General features: G+C 35.8%; 1 pseudogene; it reads right to left on the reverse strand.

The window, feature by feature from the left end:
- Positions 1 to 2,198: 2,198 nt before the first annotated feature.
- LOC113916001 lies at positions 2,199 to 2,738 on the reverse strand (annotated as a pseudogene).
- Between the last annotated feature and the right edge of the window lie 14,764 nt (positions 2,739 to 17,502).

Genomic DNA, 17,502 nt, shown 5'->3' on the forward strand with positions numbered 1-17,502 from the left:
AACCATGAGACACCTAGGAATAAAACTAACCAAAGAGGTAAAAGACCTGTACTCTGAAAACTATAAAACACTGATGAAAGAAATTGAAGATGACACAAAGAAATGGAAAAACATTCTATGCTCATGGATTGGAAGAACAAATATTGTTAAAATGTCTATACTACCCAAAGCAATCTACACATTTCATGCAATTCCTATCAAAATACCATCAGCATTTTCCACAAAGCTAGACCAAACCATCCTAAACTTTGTATAGAATCATAAAAGACCCTGAATAGCCAAAGCAATCTTGAGAAAGGAATGTAAAGCTGGAAGCATCATAATTCTGGACTTCAAGTTATATTACAAAGCTATAGTGATCAAGACAGTATGGTACTGGCATAAAAACAGACACATAGATCAATGGACCAGAGCAGAAAACCCAAAAATGAACCCACAGCTATATGATCAACTAATCTTCAACAAAGCAGGAAAGAATATCCAATAGAAAAAAGACAGTCTCTTCAACAAATGGTGTTGGGAAAACTGGACAGCAACATGCAGAAGAATGAAACTGGACCACTTTCTTACACCATAAACAAAAATAAATTCAAAATCGATGAAAGACGTAAATGTGAGACAGGAATCCATCAAAATCCCAGAGGAGAACACAGTCAGTAACTTCTTTGACATTGACCATAGCAACTTCTTACTAGATACATCTCCTGAGGCAAGGGAAACAAAAGCAAAAATGAACTATTGGGACTTCATCAAGATAAAAAGCTTCTGCACAGGGATGCCTGGATGGCTCAGTTGGTTATACGTCTGCCTTCGGCTCGGGTCATGATCCTGGGGTCTTGGGATCGAGTTCTACATTGGTCTCCTTGCTCATCTGGGAACCTGCTTTTCCCTCTGCCTGCTGCTCCCCCTGCTTGTGCTCTCTCTTTCTGACAAATAAATAAAATCTTAAAAAAAAAAAAGGGCAAATACCCTTGTAAAAAAAAAAAAGCTTCTGCACAGTAAAGGAAACAATCAACAAAACTAAAAGGCAGCCTACAGAATGGGAGAAGACATTTGCAAATGACATATCAGATAAAGGGTTAGTATCTAAAATCTATAAAGAACTTATCAAACTCAACACCCCAAGAAACAAATAATCCGGTTAAGAAATGGGCAGAAGACATGAAGACATTTTTCCAAAGAAGACATCCAGATGGCTAACAGACACATGAAAAGATCACTCATCATCAGGGAAATACAAATCAAAACTACAAAGAGCTATCACCTCACAGCAGTCAGAATGGCTAAAATTAACAAGACAGGAAACAACAGATGTTGGGGAGGATGTGGAGAAAGGGGAACCCTCTTATACTGTTGGTGGGAATGCAAACTGGTGCAGCCACTCTGGAAAACAGGATGGAGTTTCCTCAAAAAGTTAAAAATAGAACTTCCCTATGATCCAGCAATTGTACTGCTAGGTATTTACCCAAAGGATACAGAAATACAGATTCAAAGGGACACATGCACCCTGATGTTTATAGCATCATTATCAACAATAGCCGAATCATGGAAAGAGGCCAAACATCCATCGACTGATGAAAGGATAAAGAAGTGGTACATATGTACAATGGAATATTACTCAGCTATCAAAGAGTGAAGTCTTGCCATTTGCAGCAATGTGGATGGAACTAGAGGGTATTGTGCTAAGTGAAGTAAGTCAGTCAGAGAAAGACAAATACCATATGATTTCACTCAAGTGTGGCATTTAAGAAACAAAACAAAAGAGCAAAGGGAAAAAGAAAAAAGAGAGAAAGAAGCAAACCAAGAAACAGACTCTTAACTATAGAGAACAAACTGCGGGTTACCAGAGGGGAGGTGGGTGGGGGGTGGGTGAAATAGGGGATGGGGCTTAAAGGGGGGAACTCATCAGAGCACTGGGTGTTGTATGTAAGTGATGAATCACTGAATTCTATACCTGAAACTAATATTACAGTGTATATTAACTAACTGGGACTTAAATGAAAACTTGAAAAAAAAAGCAGGTTACAGAAAACCCCCAAAGATCCACAACGTAATCAGTGCTATAGATGCAAAAAACTCCCCTATGACTCCCCCAATAATACTGCACAACAAACATATGAAACTTGATTTTCATTAGAATGTTGTTATATCTTCACACTAATAAATATAAAAAGCCAAGACCCAGATTATATATAAGGCTATGAATATATATATAGCCATGGAAACAATTCTTGAGCTTTGTCTTCCACATAAGAGTGCCAAGTTAGTCTCTCTTCATAAAAAGCAATTACAATTTGAGGATACTTCATATTTGCCTCTTTTGCCAGCACCAGCTCTGCCTCATCTGAATCTTTCCACGTCATGATGAACATTAATTCACCACTGCTGTCTGTGGCACTAATTGTTCGGGATCAAGACTGGTTTGTCAGCAGAATCTCTTTTCTTTGATTTGCTATTATTACATTCACTCTCAGATAAAGGTTTTCTTTCTGTATCAGCTTTTTGAGAATTAGTAAATGCTTCAATTAACTCTGGACAATCTAAATTTTCTTCGGGTTCACAAGTATTGTTGGCATTGTCAGTAAGTTCCTTCCACTGCAGGAAATACTCCACCTTCCCATTCCCATCGGTACAGTACTTTTTCCACCAAGATTCTAAAGATTCTGCCTCTTCCATGTTTTACTCTTTCCATTCTGCTTCTCTCCCATTTTTTGCAATGTAGTTTAATTGGATGCCATTTAAGATTTTTTTTATTTTTAAAAGATTTTATTTATTTATTTGTCAGAGAGAGAGAAAGAGCAAGAAAGCGAGAGCAAGCACAAGCAGTGGGAGTGGCAGGCAGAGGGAGAAGCCGGCTCCCTGCTGAGCAAGGACCCCCCAGTGCAGGACTTTAGCCCAGGATTCTGAGATCATGATCTGAGCCGAAGGCAGATGCTTAACTGATGAGCCAACCAGGTGTCCCAATCGGATGACATTTAAAAAAAATTATTTTAATTTCAGTATAGTTAATACACAGTGTTATATTTTTTCAGGTGTACGATATAGTGATTCAACAATTCCATATATTACTCAGTGCTCATCAAGATAAGTGTACTCTTTAACCATCAGTTTGTTCTCTATAGTTAAGAGTCTCTTTTTTGGTTTGTTGGATGCCATTTCTTATTGCAGACTTGAAGAACTATTATTCACTGCCTCTGATCTGCTCCAAGTCCCTGGTTGGCAGTGTCTCTGGCCATGTGTATTCTAAGTCCAAGCTCCCTTGTTTCTTAATACAATGCTTTGACTTGACCTTTTATGGCTTCTGTCTAAAAGAAGGGATAGAGATGTGACGAGCACTGGGTGTTATACGCAACTGATGAATTGTGGAATAATACATCTGAAACTAAAGATGTACTGTGTGTTGGCTAATTGAATTTAAATAAAAAAAATAAAAAAGGGATAGAGAATGGATGGGTTGGGTTGGTAATAAATAAATAAATAAATAAATAAATAAATAAATAAACCTTTTTTGTGGCTGAAATCTCTAAGTAAGATGATGTTTAGCTATTTTTTCTTTGTTATTAAGCTGTTGATTTCCCAAAGATATCACTAATACTGAAAGTAATTTCAAATTTCATAAAAGAATTTAACTGGAAACAAATACCTTCAATCTACTTATGCAAAGAGCCAGAGACAATGATTGAATAAATTGCAGAATTTGGATGAATCTGAAATAATGATATTGTTCTATTGGCTACAAATCATTACAGAGGTTCTAGAAATACTAGTCCTGTCACTACTCATGCTTGTGAGAAAATATTAAAGGGAACGGGATACATTAAATTCTACTTTGTTGGGGCGCCTGTGTGGCTCAGTTGTTAAGCTGCTGCCTTCGGCTCGGGTCATGGTCCCAGGGTCCTGGGATTGAGCCCCGCATCGGGCTCCCTGCTTGGCAGGAAGCCTGCTTCTCCCTCTCTCACTCCCCCTGCTTGTGTTCCCTCTCTCTGTGTGTCTCTCTCTGTCAAATAAATAAAATCTTTAAAAAAAAATCCACTTTGTTAAGATGAGTTCCCATATGGCTGTATAATGACACACTGACATGGTGAAATGAAGAGGTAAAATTAGCTGGTGAAGGGCTGCACCTTCATAGTCCAATCTAATTTCAGGAAACAAATGCACAGATAAAAGTCTAGCATTTTATCTCATGCCACTAATGAATGAAATAGAGGACCAATTGTTTTCTATCTTTTCTTAGGTATTATGTTTTTAATCCATGGGCCCAATGTCTCCCTAGGAGGTTCCCATCTTGATATGTATACTGTGTTAGCCATTTTTTAAAAAAGATTTTATTTATTTATTTGACAGAGAGAGAGAGATAGTGAGAGCAGGAACACAAGCAGGGGGAGTGGGAGAGGGAGAAGCAGGCTTCCCGCGGAGCAGGGACCCCGATGTGGGGCTCGATCCTAGGACCCTGGGATCATGACCTGAGCCAAAGGCAGACGCTTAATGACTGAGCCACCCAGACGCCCCCATGTGTTAGTCATTTTTACCTTACCAAGTATAAGCTGGTCATTATTATCTAGCTCAGAAAACACAAAGTGGACTATTATGTGACAATGCACGGGTAAGTCTTGGTAAGGAGCAGGAGTATAGGATATAGACACAAGACAGTTTTGGGGAAGCATAGTAGAACTAAACTGCGAAATTTGCCTCTCAATATGACCTCCTCTTTCTGAACACATTCTCCTTTCCACAATCTCCACACTCTGGACTCTCATGCTGTTTAATTTATGATCAATTAATTTTTACAAATGGGTAACAACGTGTTTTCCTTCTTAAAAGCACATATGCCTTTAAAAGATGCTACTTTGTTTAACTCAAGAAATGCATTGCAAATATTCAAAGCCATTGAGAAAAGATCATTTGCAGGAGTTTTGGGAAAGACCTGCTTTAGAAACTTTGGCGGTAATCCTGGGCAGGTAGAAGGATGTTTATGGGACAGGGAAGCTGTGTCTTTTTGGGAGGAGGGGTCCATAGTAGGAACAGAAAGAATAAAAATGCTGGATGATGCCAATGGATACAAATGGGGAGAAGGTAAACCAAGTTGATGATGTTGGGAAAATAATTAGCTTTAGCTCTGGAGATTGTCTGGTAACTTCTATCTTCAAACTTCTGAAGGACAATGTCATCCCTTTCCAATATCATGCTGCACAGCTTGGGTTTAAGAGTGTACTCATTCCAGGCCTGGAGCAGATCCATGAGGCCTTCTGAGAAGAGGCCAGGCTTCCACTGAATTCAGTCTTATCTTTTTCTTAGTGTTTAGTCCTGGCAATTTTCAACCAACGTATGTGTGTCCTTTAGGTATTAACCATGAACATTTTTCAAAACTTTTTATTGTGGAAAAATTTAAATATACACAAAAGTAGAGAGAATAGTATAATGAACTCACTGTACCAGTTTCGCCTAATTTCAACAGTCATCAATATTTGTTGGTTTTGTTTTCTCTATTCTCACATAATACTCCCCTCACCTCCCTATTTAAGCTAAAGTATTTTGAAACAAATCCCAGAGAGCATGTCATTTTACCTGTATATACTTCAATAAAATCATTGACCATTTTAGCTTAATACTCATAGATATGGGGGTGAAGATAAAATAGATTATTGTAGTTTACATTTATTATGTTCTACTGTGTTCAGAACTCTATGCCAGGCAATTTGCATCATGTTATTTTATGTCATCCTTTCACCATTTAATCAACTAGTCATAATGGCTCTCACTTCTTTGACAGAGAAGCTCCAAGAGGTGTAGTAAATTGCTAAAGGTCACACAGCTAGGAAGTGATGTTACTGGGATTCAAATTTTCTTTGCCTACTCTGTATCCTATTGCCCTAATCACTGTATACAAATGTCTTACCACTGGAGCATACTTGTCCTCTGAAAATGGACCCATAAGGAACACCTTTGCATGGGTGAAAGAATTGCTTTGCATAGAACTATTTATCCTATTGCTTAGTACCCTTGAATGAATTCCTTGTTGACTGAGAATGTTTGGGAAGAAGGAATATTGGTTTTGGAGTCATATGGCTTTAGATTGGACATAGAGGTTGGGTACTTTCTGGTTGTGAGACTTGGGGTAAGTCACTAGGGCTCTGGGAATCAACTTTTTTTTTTTTATCAATTCCTGTGAAGATTAAATGAGACACTTGGAAGTTTTAAAACTGCACTTTATGGAGACTGGGACCCAGTGTATTTTGGTACTCTGCTTCCACTTTCTCTTCCTCCCATCTTCCCATGATATCTCACTGTGAGTGTATTTTTCCTTTCTCTTCCTACCACCTCTTCTCCATGCTATATAGTCAAGGCTATACTTATATCCATGTAGCTTATATCTCTTTATTTAGCATTTTTGGGGGGGGTTAAGTTCTACTCCTTTACTTCCTCTCTTATGCATTTTAAAATGCCCAAGCCTGGCTTTTGCTTTATATTAATTTTGTGCATTATTCTCATTGCACTTTTAACATAAGCTACCTAAAACTTTCAGAAGTCTGCAGGGCATAAATGATCTATCTCATTATTTATTGTCACATTCTCTATGGGATTATGAAGTAGTATGTGCTGCATGAGCCATAGAACATTTTTGTCATCATTGTGTTGTCAATTTCAATTAAGGCTGAGAACATCTGATGAATAGATGGGGTGGCCAGGGAAGGGAGGGTCAGATAGGCTGATGGTCGTTTTGATAGCCTGGCATATTTTTCAAACCAATTTACAAGGCTGTTTTAATTACCTTGGCAACTCTCCTTGGAACCCTTTCCAAGTTCCTCACATTAAAAAGTGTTCTCATCAGCAACAACCAAAATTATCAATGATTAAAATGTCATAAACCTCCCAGTTCTCTGCTGGGCTCATCATATAGATGGACTGTAAGGTTTTTATAGTCTGAGATGTAAAGCTAATTCTCTGGTTGCCATTGACAACAGTTAAGATCTCTTAAAATACTGAATAAGCTCTTCAGGTCAATGTACCATATTCATATTGTGACTACCGAATGAATCAAATTGGATTAAAAAATTTTTTATAGAGAAATAAAAGCGGCTTCTTATTGGAAATTGGCACATTATTAATTGGCACTGGGAGACATATAAAGAGATTAGACATTTATGTTGTATGAATCCACCATATATAGAATTAAATGTAATTTTGACTTTGAGATTTAGGGAATATAAATGAAAACTGTACATGCACACAGATATATATACACACACATTTACAGATCTTCCTTAGGCTAAAAAATAGCCATATGAAAATTGTAGTTTTAGGATCCTTGAGGGAAGAACCAAACTGGATATGATAGTGGCCTTGGAATTATGAGGTAGAGGTATAGCAAAATAAAGCAGAAATGGAGAAATCCTTAGAATTTTATCTGAGACAAAGGAAAGTAGAAGTGGAACATGGCTGGCTTGGGAAATGTTGACAGTAGATAAGCCTACTGGTCCATTTTGGTTCCAAGCCAGCCTTTCCTAGGCATCATTTCCTGGCTTCCTAAAAGACTCAGAAAGATGAGATCTGGTGTGCAGTAGAGTAATAGAGATAAGGAGGTGGGGAAAGACATGGTTTATCAGGTGTCTATCACAAACCTCCCCAAATCTCAGTATCTTAAAGCAATACCTATTCATTGCTTACAATTCTATGGGTCAAGAAATCCTGGCAGGCCTTGGCAGAGATGTGTGCTCATAAGGAGGGTGACCATAAAATTTTGTCTAAATGAGGACACTTCTGAGTGTGCACTGAGGCATTATTAATACTTATGCCAGATGAGAGTCGTATGCTGGGAATATCCCAGGCAAACTGGGTCACCCTGGTTGCAAGGAACTGCTGGATGGGGCAAGGACAGGGCAATAGCTGATGCTTTCAATGAGAACTTTGCAGAGTCTGTTCATATTAAATATTATTAAATTTGCTTTAAATTAAAGGCATTATAATGTAGATGAGAAAGCTCATAAGAGGAAATCAGAATTCAGAATAACTGCAGGACAATATTTTCTATTACCCTACATTTCTTTGTTGGTGATGGTATATCCCATAGCAAATTTATCTTTGTATGTATGAAGGTTAAAAAAAACCCAAGTTACAGGGGAATTAATCAAATCCACTCGAAAGCACTTTCTACCTCTGTATCCTACTCCCCAACTATTTTTTTCCCTCTAGATCCCTTTTTAATCTCAGCATTATTAAATGTATAATTCTAGGAAAGAATAATTGACTAGGAGAATTCATGTTATCAGAATCTGGTACAGAGACAATTATATTTCTGTACATCCGAATGGAAATGGATCAGCAATGCCAAAAATTCTCATCCTGTATAGAACGACTTAAAGTATGGTTGGTAAAGAAAAAAATCAGATCCATGATGTTCTGAGAACTATTTTGTTTTGAGAGAATAACAGGCTCTTATAGTCCATCTCAGAGATGTAGACATGGAAGAGGAATAGAACAAGTTGAAAACTGAATACAAATGACCAAGATTGCATGTTATCATAATTTCATGTCCAGATGGTTACGATGTTAAATGTTCATATCTCTTTTGGCTATAATGAACAGCAAGTCTTTTTTTTTTTTTTAAAGATTTTACTTATTTATTTGACAGAGATATAGCAAGAGAGGGAACACAAGCAGGGGGAGTGGGAGAAGGAGAAGCTGGCTTTCCGCTGAGCAGGGAGCCCGATACGGAACTCAATCCCAGGACCCTGGGACCATAACCTGAGCTGAAGGCAGACGCTTAACAACTGAGCCACCCAGGCACCCCATGAACAGCAAATCTTAATGTCATTTTGTGCTTGTACAGAATATGGTGCACTCAATCCTTCATTATTTTCTGCAGTGCTGTTTTCTAAACTCAAGAAAAATAAGAAAGATTTCATTTCTTTGTTGGTAGATGCAGCAAATATGTATTAAGCATGTGCTATATGTTAGGCTATCTCCAACGTATTCTCAAACATAGGAAACTTTTTATAACAAAGTCTAAAAATTAATCAATTGCTTTATCCTCTTCCTTAACAACAAAGTTTTAGCCTATTAAACATCCCTCCAACATCCCCTTGATTACTGTTATTGTTTTCTTCCATGTTATTGCGAACGATTTTGATTCCACATTGTTTTTAAATACAAATTTAATTATTTATACTCTTTTATCATTAATACTTGTTTGCATTTAAGAATATAGTTTGCTGATTTCTTTATTCCTTACCTCTGGCTTTATTTTTTTCCTACCCAAATATAGCTTTTAGTATTTCTTTTGGCATGGATCTGTGGATAAAAGAGTTTTTTAGTCTCGGTTAGGTTGGAAATGCTTTCTTTTCCCCCTCTGTCTCAAATGATGGTTTGAAGTAGTATAGGATATTAGGATCCATGTTCCATCAGTATTTTGGAGATTTTTATTATCTCTGATATTTATTCAGTAATGTTTTGGTAAATGATTTCTGGAGGTTGAGGAAAGAATCCTGATTTGTAGCATTTGTCAGTTTTTGTGGTATAAATATTCCCAACATGGTTATTTCAAGCTACTGACATTTTAATGAGTGGCTCACAAGATTCCCAGAATTTTGATGACCAGGTTTTTGAGCTGGTGCAGGCCTGCTCCAGCATGTCATAACGTCTATTGTTGTTGAATAGAATTTATGTCAGTATGATTATCTTTCTATTCTAGGTAATTTTCTGGGAGCTTTTAAGGCTTTCTTTTACTATTGATGTTCTGAAGTTTTAGACTATATATTTTAAAGATTTATTTATTTATTTATTTGAGAGAGAAAGAGTGTGTGGGGGGAGGGTAGAGGAAAAGGGACAGCGAGAATCTCAAGCAGACTCCACACCCAGCTTGGAGCCCAACGGGAGCTTAATCTCACGACCCCGAGAGCATGACCTGAGCTGAGATCAAGAGTCGGACACTTAACCAGCTGAGCCACTCAGGGACCTCCCCTTAAATGATATTTTGTCATGAATTTACCTTTATTTGTACTACTTGGGACCCAGTATGCCTTTTCATCTAAGGAATCAAATTTTTCTTCTGCTTTTCAAAAATCTCGGAATAATGGGAATAGCCATTACCTCTTCCCTATTCTCTCCCTCTGGAATTTTGATTAGATGTAATATGGAGCATCTAAATGTAGTTTCCATGGTTTTTGTTCATTTTTTAAATTTATTATCCTTCTTGTTTCATTTAGGGTTTTTCTTTAGTTTATTCTTCTAATTTATTAATTGTTTTCACCTATAATTAATTTACATGTAATTAATTTAATATGTATACTAAAATTTTTATTTCAATGATTATGCTTTTCTGGTGGGGGGTGGGAGGGATGGGGTGGCTGGGTGATAGACATTGGGGAGGGTATGCACTATGGTGAGCGCTGTGAATTGTGCAAGACTGTTGAATCACAGATCTGTACCTCTGAAACAAATAATACATTATATGTTAAAAAAAAAAAGAAGAAGATAGCAGGAGGGGAAGAATGAAGGGGGGAAATCGGAGGGGGAGATGAACCATGAAAGACTATGGACTCTGAGAAGCAAACTGAGGGTTCTAGAGGGGAGGGGGATGGGGGGATGGGTTAGCCTGGGTATGGGTATTAAAGAGGGCATGTTCTGCATGGAGCACTGGGTGTTATGCACAAACAATGAATCATGGAACACTACATCAAAAACTAATGATGTAATGTATGGTGATATACATAACATAATAATAAAAAAAGAAAAAAAGTAAAAAAAGTTTTAAATAGTCAATTGATTATTTTTTTACAAATGTCCTTCATAAATTTCTGTTTTTATGTTCTGAAATACTTTGAAACTTTTTAAAAAAGATTTTATTTATTTATTTGACAGAGAGTAGAGAGAGAGCACAAGTAGGCAGAGAGGCAGGCAGAGGGAAAGGGAGAAGCAGGCTCTCTGCTGAGCAGGGAGCCCAACATGGGACTTGATCCCAGGACCCTGGGATCATGACCTAAGCTGAAGGCAGCCACTTAACTGACTGAGCCACCCAGGCTTCCCTTTGAAGTTTTTAATTATACTTATTTTGAAGTCACTTTTGGATTCTTTGATTATTTCTGTTCCTCTAGTGTGAATTCTTCTATTTCTTAAGTTTGTGGTTTATCTCTTGACTATGGGATATAATAGTTAATAATTACTGATTGTTCACTGGGGAGTCTTGAGCACTTTATTTGCATTATCTCAATCCTCCAGTAAGCTATTAGGTAGATACTATCATCCCATACTCTAGATAGGGATACTGAAGAGTTGAGAAATTAAGTAACTTCTATAAGGACACATAGATAGAAAAGGCAGAGTCAGGAAGAAGTCTAGATTCAGAGTACACACTCATAATCATTATTCAATGCAGCCTTTTATGTGTCTTCCCCCCCAATAATCTTTCTACTGAAGTATGAACATACATATATGAAATTATTTAAAAAATCATAATGGAATGGCTTAGTGAATTTTCACAAAATGAATGCACTCGTACCCAGATCAAAGAACAATACATGTCCAGCACCTTAGAATCTTCTTTGCATATTGTTAATGTGTTTTTATCTTGAATTATTAATTCCAATAGTTTGCCTCTAGGTTGTTTTGCTTTTTTTGTGAACATGATCATTTTATGTGTGAATGATTGTAGTTTTATTTTTTCCTTTCCTTTCCTTTCCAGTTTGAATATTTTTCCTTACCTTGTCTTATGGATAGGGACTCCTGTACAATGTTGAATAAAAATAATGTTAGAAGGCATCCTTATCTCATTCCCAACCTAAGAAAGAAAGCTTTCAACATTTCATCATTAAATATGTGAATTGTCCTAAAGTTTTGGTGGATACTCTTTCTCAGATTAAGGATTTCATTTCTATGCTCAGTTTGGTAAGAGTTTTATCATTAATTTGATTGGTCATTGCTATCATAGTATGTTGTTTGGAATTTCCTTAATTTGTCTTTTATAACCCCCAGGACTGTTTTCTTTTTCTTTTTAAAATTTATTTTATTTTATTTTTTTTTATTTTTAAGTAGGCTTCACTCCCAATCTGGGGGCCTGAATTCATGACCCTGAGATCAAGACCCGAGCCGAGATCAAAAGTCGATGCTTAACCAACTAAGCCACCCAGGTACCCCAAACTTAGTGGCTTTAAATGCCATAAAATTATTATTTTATAATTATTTAAATCAGAATTCTGCCAGGTTTTAGTATTAAGGTTATGCTGACCTGAAAGAAATGGACCTCTCTTTTCTTAGGGTATAGGCGCATTTTTGTAAAATTGTTACTCTTTCTTAAATATTTGACAAAATTCACCAGTGAATATATCTGGGCTGGGAGATTTCTTTGTGGGAGTGTATTTATTTTTTATAGATATAGACTATATTTTTAATGCTTTTTAAAATTAGTTTCAGAGGTAGAATTTAGTGATTCATCAGTTGCATATAACACCCAGTGCTCATTACATCAAGTGCCCTCCTTAATATTTATCACCAAACTATCCCTTCTCTTACCCACCTCCCCTCCAGCAATCCTCAGTTTGTTTCCTAAAATTCAGTGTCAGTTATGGTTTGCCTCCCTCTCAATTTCCATCCTATTTTATTTTTACTTCCCTTACCCTGTGTTCATTTGTTTTGTTTCTTAAATTCCACATATGAGTGAAATCAAATCTTACGGTATTTGTCTTTCCTGACTGACTTATTTTACTTAGCATAATACCCTCTAGTTCTACCCATGTCATTGCAAATGGCAAGACTTCATTCTTTTTGATGGCTGAGTAATATTCCGTTGTGTGTATGTGTATATATATATATATATATATATATATATATATATATATGTATATATATATGTATATACACACCACTTCTTCTTTATCCATTCATCTGTCAATGGACATCTGGGCTCTTTCCATATTTTGGCTATTGTGGACATTGCTACTATAAACATTGGGGTGTAAGTGCCCTTTTGAATCACTATACTTGTATCCTTTGGATAAATACCTAGTAGTGCAGTTGCTGGGTCATAGGGTAGCTCTATTTTTAACTTTTTTGAGGAAACTTCATACTGTTTTACAGAGTGGCTGCACCAGCTTGCATTCCCACCAACAGTGTAGGAGGGTTCCCCTTTCTCCGCATCCCCGCCAACATCTGTCGTTTCCTGATTTGTTAACTTTAGCCATTCTGACTGGTGTGAGGTGGTATCTCATTGTGGTTTTGATTTGTATTTCCTGATGCGGAGTGATGTTGAGCACTTTTCCATGTGTTGGTTGCCATTTGTATGTCTTCCTTGGAGAAATGTCTGTTCAAGTCTTCTGTGCATTTCCTAACTGGATTTTTTGGTTTTTGGGTGTTGAGTTTGATATGTTCTTTACAGATCTTGGATACTAGCCCTTTATCTGATATGTCATTTGCAAAAATCTTCTCCCATTCTGTAGGTTGCCTTTTAGTTTTGTTAACTGTTTTCTTTGCTGTACAAAGCTTTTCATTTTGATGAGATCCCGATAGTTCATTTTTGCTTTTGTTTCTCTTGCCTTTGAAAATGTGTCTAGCAAGAAGTTGCTGCGGCTGAGGTCGCAGTGGTTTCTGCCTGCATTCTCCTCTAAGATTTTGATGGATTCCTGTCTCACATTTACGTCTTTCATCCATTTTGAATTTATTTTTGTGTATGGTGCAAGAAAGTGGCCCAGTTTCATTCTTCTGCATGTGGCTGTCCAATTTTCCCAACACCGTTTGTTGAAAAGACAGTCTTTTTTCCACTAGATATTCTTTCCTGCATTGTCGAAGATTGGTTGACCATAGAGTTGTGGGTCCATTTCTGGGCTCTCTATTCAGTTCCATTGATCTATGGGTCTGTTTTTATGCCAGTACTGTACTGTCTTGATGATTACAGTTTTATAATACAGCTTGAAGTTTGGAATTGTGATACCTCCAGCTTTCGTTTTCTTTTTCAACATTCCTCTGGCTAGTCAGAATCCTTTGTGGTTCCATACAAATTTTAGGATTATTTGTTCCAGCTCTGTGAAAAATGTTGATGGTATTTTAATAAGGATTACACTGAATGTGTAGATTGCTATGGGTGGCATAGACATTTTAGCAATATTTGTTCTTCTAATCCATGAGCATGGAATGTTATTCCTTTTCTTTGTGTCGTCCTCAATTTCTTTCATGACTGTTCTATAGTTTTCAGAGTACAGATCCTTTACCTCTTTGGTTAGGTTTATTCCTAGGTACCTTATGGTTTTTGGTACATTTGTAAATGGGATTGATTCCTTAATTTCTCTTTCTTCTGCTTCATTCTTAGTATATAGAAATGCAACTGATTTCTGTGCATTGATTTTAGATCGGCAACTTTGCTGAATTCCTGTATCAGTTATAGCAATTTTTGGGTGGAGGCTGTTGGGTTTTCTACATAGAGTATCACGTCATCTGTGAAGAGTGAGAGTATGACTTCTGCTAGGGTGGTTCCACATCTGCAAATCAATCAATGTGATACACCACATTAATAAAAGAAAAGACAAGAACCATATGATCCTCTCAATAGATGCAGAAAAAGCTTTTGACAAAATAAAACATCCTTTCTTGATAAAGACTCTCTGCACTGTAGGGATAGAAGGAACATACCTCAGTATCATAAAAGCCATATACAAAAAACCCACAGTGGATATTATCCTCAATGGGGAAAAAAACTGAGAGCTTTTCTCCTAAGGTTAGGAACACGCAGGGATGTCCACTCTCACCACTGTTGTTCAACATAGTAATGGAAGTCCTAGCCTTAGCAATCAGACAACAGAAAGAAATAAAAGGCATCCAAATCAGTATAGATATAGACTATTAAGATATTCTCTTTCTTCTTATGTCAATTTTGGTAAGTTGTGTTTTCTAGAAATTTGATTATTTTTTTAAAATTTTAAAATTATTTGCTTAAATTTGTTCATAATAGTCTGTTCAATTTTTAAAGTCTGTGTCTTTCATTCCTGACAATAGTAATTTGTAACTTTTCCATTTTTTTCTTGATTAATCTTCTTAGAGATTAATCCATTTTATTAATCTTTTCAAAGAACCAACGTTTGTCTTCGTTTATTTTCTCTATTATACGTATGTCTTATACGTCCTTGTTTATGCTCTTGTATTCATCATTCTTCTATTTTCAGACTGATTTTCTGCCTTTTTTAAAAATTTCATGAAGATACTTAAGTAGTTGATCTTTAGCCTTTATTTTTTTCTAAGGGATGCATTTGAAATTATAAATTTTACCCAGCACAGCATTAGCTGGATTTCATATGTTTTAATATGTCATATTCTCATTATCATTCTGTTAAATATATTTTATAATTTTCATTATAATTTTTCTCTGTGCATATGTTATTTAGAAAAGTAATCTACATTTACAAATATTTTGAGATTTTCTAATTATTTTTTGTTATTTACAGATTAATTTTATAGATATACTCTGAATGATGTTAATTCTTTTGAAATTTGTTGACTTGCTTTATGAACTAGCTTTTTGTCCATTTGAGTAAATATTTTATTTCACTCAAATATTTCTCTCGTGCTTGAATACAGCATTTGTTGTTTTACTGTTGCTATATCACAAGCCATCCCAAACATTAGTGACTTAAAACTATCATTTATTTTGCACTTAAATCTGAAATTTGGACCGAACTCAGTGAGGACAGTTTGTCTTGGTTCTGTGGTATCAACTGGGATGGCTTAAAGGCTAGAGGCTAATTTATGTTATTCAAGGAATTTGTTCAATGTATCTAAGAAGTTGAATTTATTGGAAAATAATATATCCATACATTTTCTTTTTTAAAATCTTTTTCTTTTAAAGATTTTATTTATTTATTTGACAGAGAGAGAGATCACAAGTAGGCAGAGAGGCAGGCAGAGGGAGAGGGAGAAGCAAGCTCCCCACTGAGCAGAGAGCCTGATGCAGGGCTTGATCCCAGGACCCTGGGATCATGACCTGAGCCAAAGGCAGATGCTTAACCGCTTAACCGACTGAGCCACCCAGGCACCCCTATACATTTTCTTTATTAAACTTTTGATATTAGTGTATCTGTTTTGATAGACTTCCATTTAATTCCCGGTATTGATTTTATGTCTCCTGTCTTTCTTTCTTGATCAAACTGGCTAGAGCTTTATCAATATTTTGGGGTTTTTCAAAGAACCCCATTTTGGTTTCATTGATTTTTCTCTGTTTGCTTTATGTTTTCAATTTTATTAATTTTTAGCTTTTATCTTTATCATTTCTTTCCTTTTAGTTGATTTGATTTAGATGTAATTTTCTCTCTCTTTTTATTTCTCAAGTTGGATCATTTGGTTTGAAACTGTTCTTCCTTTTTAGTATAAGTATTTAATGCTATAAATGTCTCTCAAGTTGTGCTTTAGCTGCATCCCACAAAATTTTATATATTGTATTCTCATTTTTATTCAATTAAAAATGTGTTCTAATTTCCTTTATTTATTTGTTTTTATTTTAAATTTGTATTATAATTCTAGTTAGTTAACATACAGTGTTGTATTAGTTTCAGGTACAAAATAGTCATTCAACACTTCCATACATCACCCTGTGCTCATCACAAGTGGACTCCTTAATCCCCATCACCTATTTTACCGATTCCCTCACCCACCTCCCGTCTGGTAACCATCAGTTTGTTCTCTGTAGTTAAGAGTTGTTTCTTGGTTTGCTTCTTTCTCTCTTTTTTCTTTTTCCCTTTGCTCTTTTGTTTTGTTTCTTAAATTCCACATTTGAGTGAAATCATATGGTATTTGTCTTTCTCTGACTGACTTATTTTGTATTCTAATTTCCACTGAGACTTCTTTGACACATGAGTTTGTTAGGTATGTGTTCAATTTCCAAATATTTGGGGACTTTTCAGATATCTTTTAGTGATTGATTTCTAGTTCAATCCTATTGTGGTCAGGTATTTTGTATAATTTTGTTTTATGGCCCAGAATATGGTCTGTTTGGGAGAATGCTCTATGTGCACTTGAAAAGAAAATGAATTCTGTTTTGTTGGGTGCAATGTTCCATAAATGTCAATTATGTCAAGTTGGTTGGTAATGCTATTCAGGATTTTTTATACATTTGCTATTTTTTTGATCCATTTGTTCTGTAATTACTGAGAGAGTAGTGTCAAATTCTCTAATATAATTGTGGACTTATTTCTTCCTTCAGTTATATTAATTTTGCTTTTTGTATTTGAAATTTTGTTGTTAAGTGCATATACTTCTAACCTTTTTATGTCTTTTTGGTGTATTGATCCCTTTATCATTATATAATGATATATCATTATATATATATCACTATATAATGATCTCTGATCATATTGCTTGTTCTGAAATCTACTTTTCTGTGTCTTTATATTTAAAATGATTCTCTTTAAACATGTAGTAAGCTCTTTGATTTTTCCATTTTCATAATCTTTGCCTCATAACTGGTCCATTTTTATTCAATGTAACTACTATCTATCTATATATAGAGATATGATATATCTCTATATATTC

This window comes from Zalophus californianus, chromosome 1 (assembly GCF_009762305.2).
Source record: "Zalophus californianus isolate mZalCal1 chromosome 1, mZalCal1.pri.v2, whole genome shotgun sequence".
Lineage (NCBI taxonomy): Eukaryota > Metazoa > Chordata > Mammalia > Carnivora > Otariidae > Zalophus > Zalophus californianus.